Genomic DNA, 9580 nt, shown 5'->3' with positions numbered 1-9580 from the left:
GCCTAAGGAATAGAAATGTATTTCCTCACAGTTCTGGAGGCTTAAAGTCCAATATCATAGTACCACAAGGGTTGGTTTCTTCTGAGTCCTCTTTCCTCAGCTCGTTGATAGCCGTCACCTCCCTGTGTCTTCACATGGTCTTCGCTCTGTACTGTGAGTGTCTGTCCTAAGGATACCAGTCACTGTGAAGTAGGGCCCACCAACCTCATTTTAATTTAATTATCTCTTTAAAGACCCTATCTTCAAATACAGTCACATTCTGCAGTACCGATCAAGATTTCAACAACCTTGGGGCACCTGGGTGGCTCAGTTGGTTAAGCGTCCGACTTTGGCTCAGGTCATGATCTCACAGTCTGCGAGTTTGAGCCCCGTGTTGGGCTCTGAACTGACAGCTTGGAGCCTGGAACCTGCTTCAGATTCTGTGTCTCCCTCTCTCTGACCCTCCCCTGTTCATGCTCTGTCTCTCTCTCTCTCAAAAATAAACACTAAAAAATATATTTTTAATATAAAAAAAAAGACTTCAACAACCTAGATGTAAAGGTTAAAACTATAAAACTCTTAGAAGAAAACATAGGTGTAAATCTTCATTACCTTGGCCTCCTTAGACACACCCCACAAGCACAAATGACAAAAGAAAAAGCAGATAAATTTGGCTTTATCAAAATTAAATACTTTTGTGCATCAGAGGACACCATAAAAAAATGCAAAGACAGTCTACAGAATGGGAGTAAATATTTCCAAATAACATACAAGCTGAGGGACTTATATCCAGAATCCATGAACGAACATAATCATAACACAAATAACCCAGTTGAAGGGTTAACCCAGTTGAATAACCCAGTTGTGATGGCTCCCATCACAATCGCAGATAATAACAAGAGTTGGTGAGGATGTGAAGAAATTGGAAACTTGATACATAACTGGTGGGAAGGAAAATGGTGCAGCTCTTTCAGAAAATAGCTTGGCAGTCCTGAAAATATTACACGTGAAGTTATATGACCTAACAATTCTACCTCTAGGTACATATATACCCCAAGAGACTTGAAAATAAATGCCCACACAACAACCTATACACAAATGTTCATAGTCTTACTCATTATGGCCAAAAAGTTAAAACAACCCCAAACTCCATCACCTGATGAATGGGTAAACAAAATGTGGTACATCCATCCATTCAGTGGAATCGTATTTCGCAATAAAAAAGAACAGAGTGTATGTTATAACATGGAAGAACCTTGAAAACATTATGCCAAGTGAAAGAGGCCAGTCACAGAAGACAGTATAGTATATGATTCTATTGATATGGAGTGTCCAGACGAAACAAATTGACAGAGACAGAAAGCAGGTTGGTGGATGCTGGGAGGCTGGAGGGGTTGGAGGGATTGGGGAAGGACTGCTAACAGCTATGGGGTTACTTTATGAGTTGATGAAAATGTTCTAAAATGATTGTGGCGATGGGCACACAAACCTGTGATTATACTAAAACCACTGAATTGTATGTACACTTTAAATAGACGAATTGAAAGGTATGTGAATTATGTCTCAACAAATCAGGCTCTTTGAAAAAAGAAAACTATAAAAACAATCCCAAAAGACACAAAAGTATACTTGAAAGAGACATCCCTTGGTTTCGGTTAAAATAGCTCAACATTGTTAAGATGACAGTTCTCCTTATGTTCATTTATAAAGTTAATATGATTCCCCCAAAATAGAAACAAGCTTTTTTCTTGTTTTCTGTAGCTAGACAAATTGATGCCAACGCTTTTATGGAAAAATAAACACTCAAAAATCACTAGTAAAACACTGAAATGAGATATGAGAGATGACAAATATCAAAACTTACTGTGGGGCATCTTGAACGAAAATAATGTGGTTCTGGCAAATGAATAGGCAGACCAATGTAGCAGAATAGAAGGTACAGAAGTCAGTACAACCACCTAGGAAATCTAGTATACGATAAGCAGTCAAATGGCTGAGGCAAAGAAAGACTTTTTAACATGATGTTGGGGTGACCGTACAGCCATATAGAGACTCGCTCTGTTGGTGAGGTTATGGGAAGACAAATACCACCACAGAGAAGGGGAACTAGTATAACCCCTCTGAATGGGGCATTTGCCAATATCTAATGAACGGTTTGTGCATTTACCTTTCAACCTAGCACTCCAACTTCTAGGAACTTACCCTAAAGATATCTCCAGAAATAATATGCATGCTTACATATGTCCCTTCTTCACTGTACCATTATTTGTATTTGTAGAATATTGGAAGCTACCTAAGTGCCCAAACAGAGAAGACCGACTGAAGAAACCATGATACTTACAGTCGATTCCTAGGAAGGAATACAAAGGAGTGAGGAATATCTTTATGAGCTGATTTATAATAATTTCCAGGGTGTATTATTAAGCTTTAAAAGCAGGGGTGCCTGGGTGGCTCAGTCAGTTAAGTGTCCAGCTTCAGCACAGATCATGATCTTGCGGTTCGTGGGTTTGAGCCCCGCTTCGGGCTCTGTGCTGACAGCTCAGAGCCTGGATCCTGCTTCAGATTCTGTGTCTCCCTCTCTCTCTGCTCCTCCCCAGCTCATGCTCTCTCTCTCTCTCAAAAATAAATAAACATTAAAAAAAATTTTTTAAAGCAAGGTGCAAAAGCAAATCTCTAATATGTTACATTTTGTGTAATAAAGACAAGAAATAAAATAAAATGGATTTGCTTCTTTTAGTAAAAGATCATCATAAGAACAATAAATCAGAAAACAATGAAATTGTTTGCCTGTAAAAAATTGGGTGAGGAAACAGGTAGAAAGGATAACAGAGGGAGGGACAATTTTGAGGGTATCTTTTGGGGTAGTTTTGCCTTCTGGATGCATGTTTGTGTTATTTATATATGTTCAAAAATAAAATTAAGGGGCACCTGGCTGGCTCAGTCAGGAGATCATGCAACTCTTGATCTCAGGGTCATGAGTTCAAGCCCCATGTGGGGTATAGAGATTAATTAAATAAAGTTTAAAAAATAATAACAAACTAAATTAAATTAAATCAGCAAGCATAAGAAAAAAGTTTAAACGTGTAACTAGATGCAAACAGAAACAAATAAACCCAACTGGGTGTCAAATGAATGACGTAACCACATGAAGAGGGAGAAAGAAGTAAACCAAATAATTTGTATATAGTACTTAGATATACCTTTAGTTGAATGCAAACCATAAGCCGGGGAAAGAATACCAGGAAAAGACGAAACACAGTGGCCAATAAACATTTAAAAATATTATCTTTATTGCTAAATTTACAAATTAAATTAGCAAAATATTTGATATTTAATATCCAGTGTTAAAGAGTTTTTTGGAGAATATAAATTATACAACCTTTCTGGAAAGGGATTTGGAAATATATATCATTTTTTAACGTTGATATCCTTTGACCCAGAAATCCAAATCCTTGAAACTTTTTTTATAAAAATATTTAGTGATGTATAATTAAATCTATGCATTAGAATATCTTACCAGAGCTATTTCTAAAAAATAAAATTGAAAAAATATATACAGGTACAAGACTTTGATTAAATCACAAGATAGCCATGAAATAGAAGGTGCCACAGTCATTAAAATAACGGTGTAAAAGAATGTTTCATGTCATGGAAAAGTACAAAATGGTATGTGCAGTATGATTCAAATTTTGCCGAACAATATGTGTGAGAGACAAACAACCCAAGAGGAAAAGGGTCAAAAATATGAGCAGACATTTTACAGAAGGGCAAACACATATGGCAAGTGTATGTATGAAAAGATCCTCAAGATCTTTAGTATTCAGGAAAATGCAAATTAATACTACAATATTATAAACCCACTAGAGAGCCAGAAGTTGTAAAGTCTGACAATTCCCAGGGGTGCCTGGGTGGCTCAGTCGGTCGAGTGTCTGACTTTGGCTCAGGTCATGATCTTGCAGTTCTTGAGTTCAAGTCCTGCATCAGGCTCACTGCACAGAGCCCACTTCAGATCCTCTGTCCTTCTCTCTCTCTGCCCCTCCCCAGGTTGCTCTCTCACTCTCGCTCTCGCTCTCTCTCTCTCTCTCTCAAAAATAAATAAACATTAAGAAAAACATTATGATGATGATTCCAAATGTTGGACAGGAGGTTGATCAGTTGGAAGCTCTTATGCACTGATTCCCGGGAATGTAAATTGGTGCAGCTAGTTTGGCAATGCTTCATGAAGCTGAAATTTTGCATGCTTTGTAGCCAATGATTTCACCCCAAAGACTTCTTGACACATTTTCCAAGAGACATGTACAAGCGCTGCTCATAATGGCAAAAGACTAAGAACAATCCAAGTGACCAGCAAGAGAAGAACGAATGCATAAATTGTGGGTATCTCCACAATGGAAATATTAAGCAACAGCCACAGTGAAAGAATTGTATCTACACAGAACAGCTTGGATAAAGTGACCCAATGTGCTTTTGAGTGAAAAAAGCAAGAGACGTATGATTACAGCATGATACCATTTTTATAAAGCTTAAAATCAAGCAAACCCAAACAATTTATGAATTCACTTTTTAAATCCACAACTTATAAAATCACTTTTATAAAGCAAGGGAATAATAAACCCAGACTAGGAGAAAATAGTTACCCTGTGGGAGGAAGGCTGGGAGAGCATCAGGTAGTTAATTGCAGTAGTAAATTACAGTTATTGCCAATTACTCATAATGTTTTGTTTCTCAGTGTTTGTGTTAAAAAAAAAAGTTAGAGGGAAAAAGTTTGTAGGGGTGTGTGTGTGTGTGTGTGTGTGTGTGTGTGTGTGTGTGTGTTGTCCTTCCTGAAGAAAAGATGGGAAGAACAGAAACCAAAATATTAGCAGAGATTATCTCGGGGCGGGGTGGGGGGGATTAGGAGTGATTTTAATTTTCTCTGTATTTGTTTATATTTTCAAACTGTTAAATGAGCATGCACTTTTTTGAGAACAGGAAAAAATAGTTTTCAAAATCTCTCCTAGAACCTGTCTCATTTTCATTTGGCAGCTTGAACATCCAAGTCTTAATTTCCACGGTTATAAATTATCCGAGGGAGAGGTACGCAGTGGAATCTCCAAGGTCGTTTGTGACACCAAGTTTGGCCAGGTAGTGAGCTGACAGCAGTGGAAGTAAAGCTACAGAAGGATGTTAGCGAGCTGCGTGGGAGGCCAGACGCCTGCCAGCTGAGCGTCAGTGTGGGCAACAAGAAGATAATCACAGCTCAAGGAAAATAATTTAATGAACCTGAAAACCATTTCTTGAAGTTCTGAATCCACAGCCCTGCCCTTCAATCCCCACCAAAAATCCCTAATAACATGCAGATAAGAATACTGGAAACAAAATATCACAATCCCATCCTTGTATCAAATTAGAGTAAATTCACGCCATAATGAGTGTCATTCTGTTCTCTGGCACTCACGGACGATGCGAAAGGACTGGAAAGGGTTCAATAGAGAGTAATTAAAATGACAAGCAGAAAGAGTGTTCTTTACATGATGACAAGCAAAAACCAAACTCTGGCCTTCGGGGGAGGATGAGGGCTTAGATGCGACATGCCAAAGGTGTGCACAGTCGGGTCAGATGCGGTCACCAAATCTTGTAATCCCGGCAGGTAGGGCTGGCTGATGGTGGTTGAAAGAGGCAAATTTGGAAGAGATAAAAGGGAAAGGCTGTTTTGCACAGTGGGTAACAATGTGGAAATCCTTCCCCCCAGAGGCTGAATCATCGGTTCTCAGTCTTATCCAAACGTGAAATGAAGACGGCACAGAAGACCAACTGGGAGGCTGGCTGGGGACGGGATGGCCAGGAAGAGGGCGGTGCTAAGACAGGGGTGTTCTCACTCTCCATAGTATCACGTGAGGTCTGAGTCTGTGACAAATTGCGTGGAAAACCTTTCTGAATGAAACTTTCTGGGGTGCCTGGGTGGCTCAGTCGGTTAAGCAGCAGACTCTTGATTTTGGCCCAGGTCATGATTTCACGGTTCATGAATGAGAGCCCCGTGTCGAGTTGTGTGCTGACAGCTCAGAGCCTGCTTGGGATTCTCTCTCTTCCTCTCTCTCTCTGCCTCTCCCCCACTCCCTTGCTCACTCACTCTCTCTCAAAATAAGTAAACTTAAAAAACAAAAATAAAAAAGGGACTTTGTAAGATTTACATTATGGACAGCAATTGTGTTCTTCAACAAAACTGTCCAGGATGGTGCCGGGATGAAGAGACAGCTACACTGAGCCGCCAGGGTATTTTCTGTGTGCCGATGATCATGCGAAGAACTCCCATCCTGCCCTACGGAGGGAAGCTCAGGAGGCCGAAGCTCAGGATGCCAGAGCTCACACGGCACACTAGAGAACCTCGAGAATTTCCCCAGGAAGACAACCCAGGGGCCACAGTCTCCAAGGGAGGGTATCTCTTAGGTTTTCCTGGTTTCCCAAAGGCTAATTCTTTTTGTGGTGTTTTCAGACACCTCCAAAGATCAACAAATTCCATGTTGACCGAACTGTCTAAGGTGGCTCAAGATTAGCAAATCCAGCTGTTCTCAATGTACCACTCACCTGGTATGCTGTTGGAAAAAGCCCCTACATCTCGGACCCATCCTAGACGAACTGCATTTTTTTAAAGTGCCTGCAAGTGATCGAGTGTGCAGCCAAAGTGGAGAACCACCGCGCTTCTCCATTAAAGTTAAAGTTAGTTATTTGAAGAGGTTCTGATTGTAGGAAGAGGGCAAAGGGCATTTGGGGATGAGCTCAGCGGAAGAAGCAAGGCGGCTCTGCCTGCGTGCAACCCCGGGTTGTCCCCACACGGGCGACAGGGGCAGGCGTGCCGAGCTGCTTCACCTTCCTGAATGTCACCAGACCGCCTTGGACGTTGGAAGATAAGTTTTTCAGGTCCCTGCTGTCACGTGAGGGAGGACAGAGAAGAGAGCTATGCGTGCCCCTTCCTCTTGTAGGCACTGCCTCTGTGCTCCTCTCTAGAACCAGAGAGAAGGATGCATGAGCCCAGCAAGCCCCAGGAACAGGAACGTGCTTTCTTGTCACCATTGCTGAGCTGTCCCATCTCTTTTTTGCTTCTCCGCATTTACCAGTTTCCTCATCTTGCGGTTAGCCCCTTCTGCTCCACGTCGGCACAATTACGTTCCTCGTCTCAGCATTTCAGCGCTCAGCCCGTGGCAGCCTCCACCTCTTCCTGTTCCCCATAGCGACTCCTTCTAGGGCTTGGATCACCACTATTGAGTGCTTCTCTGGGCCTACTCAGGGGCTTCTGTGGCTTCAGTTCAGGTCATATTAAGGGTGCTTCCAGGATTGGTTAGGACAACTGTATACCAGGAAAGTTCTTCCTTTTCCTCACATCACAAAGTCTCCATCGTTTGCAAAGATGCCCGAGCAAAGAGCCCAAATTGCAGAAAGGAAAAAAAAAAGTCACCCTTTGGAACTGGAGGGGCCACAACAGCTATAGCAAACCACGTGGAACGCAAGGAGGGCCAAGTCCCACACTCCGTGTTGGCAACTGCCCGGCACTGCCACCCGGGGCTCTGGGCTCCCCCTGGGCAGGACAGCCTCCCACCTCCTCCATTTCTCCCTTAGGTATGCAGTACTCGCTCTTTAATGCCCTGCATGGAAAACCACTGTAGAGTGAGGAAACTTCCAGAAACAAACTCACCCACAATCTCAGGTGCCCACATGACCCTCAGTGTCATTTGCTGAGGTTTTTAAAGGCATGTCTATCACCCCACTTATTTCCCCAATCTTTTGTTGTTCCCCACCTCCAGATCTACGTACTCCCTTCCGCACATTGCGTGTTAATTTCCTACCTCATTCACTGGACTCCGTCCCTTCATAGATGCTAATACCACTTACATCATCCTTTACTGTCTCCATCAATATCTGTCCATACCCTGTTTCTAGATCTAACTCAAACTTCACCTCCAAGGAGATGGCTGTCTTACAACTAACTTCATTGCATTCTGACCACGTCTGTGTTGTATCTCCTACCCCGCCAGGCCCGGTTGTAGTGTATTGATTTTTACGTTTGTTGACATGTTGATTGAGTAAGTAGTTTGGGTTGTTTCATATACACCCATTATGCTTCCTCAACTAGATTTCAAGTTCCCCAAAACCCAGGACTCATGGTCAGACACAAAAGAGCTGTGGCTATGAGAGATGAGATGTAGGCCTTGGGTTTGGGTTGGACCTCAGAGGGTCTGTACCTGGCCGGGATGCCGGTGTTACATGTGATTATGATGGATGAGACTGTATTCTATATGTAGACTACCATATCTTAAACATTCTCACCAGTCAGCATCCTTTCACGGCTCTTCAGAAATCTGGAAAAGTCATGTACCTGAGGAGGTTGAGAACCTATGTTTGGTGTTTGGTGAGAAACCTCAAAGAAGAAAAACATGCCAACACTACACAAATTACAATGCCCTGCACTGTGTTTCTAGGACTTTCTCACTAACAGCTAATATTTAATGAGCACATACTGTATATGAGCCTATGAAATAGAAGGTGGGATAGAAAACAGACCTGGAAATTACCTTCTTAAAGAAGCTTACAGACCCTTCCTCAGGTGGCTGGGAAGATGGCGGACATTCAGACTGAGCGTGCCTACCAAAAGCAGCTGACCATCTTTCAAAATAAGAAGAGGATCCTGCTTAGAGAAATTGGCAAGGAGAAGTTTCCACAACACTACAAAAACAGTCTGGGCTTTTGAGATGCCCACGGAGGCCACTGAGGACACCTATAGTGACAAGAAATGCCCCTTTACTGGTAATGTCTCCATCTGAGGGCAGATTCTGTCTGGTGTGGTGGCCACGATGAAGATACAGAGGACCATTTTCATCCACTGAGACTACCTCCACTGCATCCCAAAGTACAACCGCTTCAAGAAACACCACAAGAACATATCCATGCACCCGTCCCTTTGCTTCAGAGACATCCATGTTGGCGACATTATCACAGTGGGTGAGTGCCAGCTCTCAAGCAAGACTGTGTGCTGCAATGTGCTCAAGGTCACCAAGGCCACTGGCATCAAGAAGCAACTCTGGAAGTTGTGAGACTAGACGCCTGCCCACCCCAAAGAAAATAATTTTCCCAGTCAAAACAAAAAAAAAAAGCTTACAGATGGCAGTGAATTAAACAGAAATGCTGACTTTAAAGAGAGACTGTGTTAATTACGTGCATTTATTTTTATTATTTTTTTAAGAAATGCATTTCTTTTTTTATATTTCATTTATTTATATTTAAATGTTTATTTTACTCTTGAGAGAGAAAAAGAGAGAGTGCAAGCAGGGGAGGGGCAGAGAGAGGGACACAGAGGATCTGAAGCAGGCTCCATGCTGTCAGCACAGAGCCTAATGCAGGTCTCAAACTCAGGAACTGTGAGATCATCCCCTGAGCCAAAGTTAGACCCTTAACCAACTGAGCCACCCAGGTGCCCCTATTTATTTATTTTTGAGAGAGAGAGAGTGTGAGAGCGTGAGTGGGGGAGGGGCAGAGAAGGAGGTGAGAGAGAATTCCATTCAAGCTCCACGTTGTCAAAGCCCAATGCGAGGCTTGAACCCACAAACGTGAGCCAAAATCAAGAGTTGGT

General features: G+C 42.3%; 1 pseudogene; it reads left to right on the top strand.

Annotated features, from left to right (window-relative positions):
• Nucleotides 1-7990: 7990 nt before the first annotated feature.
• On the top strand, nt 7991-9044 carry LOC125162972 (40S ribosomal protein S11-like; annotated as a pseudogene).
• The last annotated feature ends 536 nt before the right edge of the window (nt 9045-9580 follow it).

The sequence above is a fragment of the Prionailurus viverrinus genome, chromosome A3 (assembly GCF_022837055.1).
Source record: "Prionailurus viverrinus isolate Anna chromosome A3, UM_Priviv_1.0, whole genome shotgun sequence".
In the NCBI taxonomy this organism is placed as follows: domain Eukaryota; kingdom Metazoa; phylum Chordata; class Mammalia; order Carnivora; family Felidae; genus Prionailurus; species Prionailurus viverrinus.
Note: the sequence above shows the minus strand (reverse complement) of the source record. Positions and strands in the feature narration are given on the sequence as shown.